Source organism: Gekko japonicus, unplaced genomic scaffold (assembly GCF_001447785.1).
Source record: "Gekko japonicus isolate JY-2015 unplaced genomic scaffold, Gekko_japonicus_V1.1 scaffold1115, whole genome shotgun sequence".
NCBI lineage: Eukaryota > Metazoa > Chordata > Lepidosauria > Squamata > Gekkonidae > Gekko > Gekko japonicus.
Window position 1 is genome coordinate 464,700 of NW_015176484.1, and position 2,990 is coordinate 467,689.

General features: G+C 51.3%; 1 non-coding gene across 1 annotated transcript; it reads left to right on the forward strand.

Moving 5' to 3' along the window:
- Window positions 1-2,665: 2,665 nt before the first annotated feature.
- Window positions 2,666-2,737, forward strand: TRNAA-GGC. The gene has a single exon. It is a non-coding gene; the product is annotated as a tRNA-Ala (tRNA).
- The last annotated feature ends 253 nt before the right edge of the window (window positions 2,738-2,990 follow it).

The following is a 2,990-nucleotide window of genomic DNA, read 5'->3' on the forward strand; positions in this document are numbered from 1 at the left end:
GGGGGGGGGGGGGGAACCGGACTCACCTCCGCTGCCTCAGAGCCGGGTGTGGGGGGGAGGACCAGCCTCGCTGCCACCGCCGACTCGGGGAGATCGAGCGGGGGGGGATGGAGGAGATGGAGCTCTTCTCCCCCCCACGAGTATCGCGGGTCCCCCTCTTGTATTTCCTAATCAATGTTTTGAGCAAGTCCAGTATTTGCATCGCAGTCTGGATGCTGTGTTGTTTGTAAATGCATTTTAATGGAGAAATAAGGGGAGGCACACCAATGCAAAATGGAGAGGAAGGAACAAATTGAGTCTTGAATCATCATACAGCCTCTACGTGTTTCGTGTGCAGCTTCGTCAGGGCACAGAACAGGGTTTACTGGAGGCGTGGGAGGAGGTAGTTGTGGATTCCCTGTGTCGTGCAGGGGGATTTCCTTAAAATCTGCCTCCATTCCCAACTCTATGATTCTAGGGGGAACCTATTGAAATAATAAAAAAAGGACACCTTTGATACATAATTTTAAAAATACATCCTGTGTTTTATCGAGGGGCTGTATAATTATTAAAGATACCTTCCCCTCTGCACTGATTTGTTTCTTCATCTCCATAAATGTATTTTGAAGCATACGCATTCTCATTTCTAAGAAACCCAAATTGTCATATTGCTTTTTAGGGTTTGCCATCCCCTGATGCTCCCACCAATCAGCTGGCCAGTTTGGTGTTGTGGTTAAGTGTGCGGACTCTAATCTGGAAGAACTGGGTTTGATTCCCCACTCCTCCACTTGCACCTGGCTGGATGACCTTGGATCAGTCACAAGCTCTGGCACAGCTGTCCTAGAAAAAGAGCAGTTTCTGTCAAGAGCTCCCTCAGCCCCACCTACCTCACAGGGTGTCTGTTGTGGGGAGGGGAAGGGAAAGGAGTTTGTAAGCCGCTCTGAGACTCCAAGTGAAGGGCGGGGTATAAATCCAATCTCTTCTTCTTCTTCTTCTGGCCAGCTAGGGGACTTACTGGGAGGAGACGGAGGCCTGAGCATGCATTGATACTAGAGCGTCATGTTGCCGGGCGCTCTGGTATTTGGGCAAAATGGTGTTGCTCAGTAGCACAGTCGAGTCCGACTCTTCGCGACCCCATGGACCACATCATGCCAGGCCCCCCTGTCTTCTGTTGTCCTCCGGTGTTCGCTCAGTTTCATGTTTGTAGCATCAATGACACTGTCCAACCATCTCATCCTTTGCCATCTCCTTCTTCTTTGACCGCCAGTCTTTCCCAGCATCAGGGTCTTCTCCAGGGAGTGCTCCCTTCTCATTGGGAGAAGCTGTGTAGGTTCTGGCCGCCTGCCCAACAGCTACATTAAGGGTTTTTGGTTTTTAAAGTCCCCTCTTCTTGTGGCCCGACTGAGGGCTGCTGGAAGCAGTGGGCGGGGCTTGTTGCATGTGCCTGCCCACTGAGCTCCTTACTGCCGGAACTCCGCTCCTGTGTACTCCCTCAGGAAATGACCCCTGTCGACGACACTGTCTAACCCTCTCATCCTTTGCCGTCCCCTTCTTCTTTGACCTTCAGTCTTTCCCAGCCATCAGGGTCTTCTCCGGCGAGTGCTCCATTCTCATTGTAGAGCAATACTCGGTATTGTAGAAAGCGAAAGGGATTTTTGCGCCCGCTCCCCCGTCACGTGCCAGGCGAAGCCAGTGTGTCGAGTGACACCTGGATGACATTCTCCGTTATAATTTCATTTGGTTCAAATATAACCGGGCTCAGTGCTCTTTAACATTGCTGTCTGAACGCAGCCCGAATCAAGACCCATTGGCTTCAGAATCCGGTGGGTAGCCATAGTCGGTCTGAAGCAGCAGAGCAGAGTTTCAGTCCAGCGGCACTTTTAAGGCTAACGGAGTTCTATTCCGGGTGTAAGCTTCCGTGAGCACGCACACTGCATCAGACACAATGGAATGAAACCCACCAATCCACACACACACACACACACACAGACACACAGACAGAAGGTAAGCAGCAAATTAGCATAATGAAGATGTTTAACAGATCCGAGGAATAACAAGCATAGTTTATATGGCACCATTTGATTGGGTTGGCTGGGTTTTGTGTTAGGGGGATCAGAAGCGCTGGGTTGGGATGGTGTGTCTTGGCTGTCCTGCAGTCTCCTCTGATGGGATGGGCTGTGGCTCAATAGCAGAGTATCTGCTTGGCATGCAGAAGGTCCCAGGTTCAATCCCCGGCATCTCCAGTTAAGAGGACCAGGCAGGAGGTGATGGGAAAGACCTTCGCCTGAGACCCTGGAGAGCTGTAAATAGGGGCCATGGCTCAGTGGCAGAGCCTCTGCGTGGCACGAGGCGCAGGCATTAGGTGATGGGAAAGACCTCCGCCTGAGACCCTGGAGAGCTGTCAAGAGGGGTCATGGCTCAGTGGCAGAGCATCTGCTTGGCATGCAGAAGGTCCCAGGTTCAATCCCCGGCATCTCCAGTTAAAAAGGACCAGGCAGTAGGTGATGGGAAAGACCTCCTCCTGAGACCCTGGAGAGCTGTAAAGAGGGGCCGTAGCTCAGTGGAAGAGCCTCTGCTTGGCATGCAGAAGGTCCCCAGGTTCAATCCCCGGCATCTCCAGTTAAAAAGGACCAGGCAGGAGGTGAAGGGAAAGACCTCTGCCTGAGACCCTGGAGAGCTGTAAAGAGGGGCTGTAGCTCAGTGGTAGAGCGTCTGCTTGGCATGCAGACGGTCCCAGGTTCAATCCCTGGCATCTCCAGTTTAAAAGGACCAGGCAGTAGGTGATGGGAAAGTCCTCTGCCTGAGACCCTGGAGAGCCACTGCCAGTCTGAGTAGACAATACTGACCTCGATGGACCCAGGGTCTGATTCAGTACAAGGCAGCTTCATGTATGATATGCCGGACAGTTTGAAACAGCAGATCCTAAATGGCCAGTGAGATATTTCTTCTTTCATTGAATAATTAATTATAATTAGCATCCAGTTTTTAATTATAGATATAATGTTGATAAG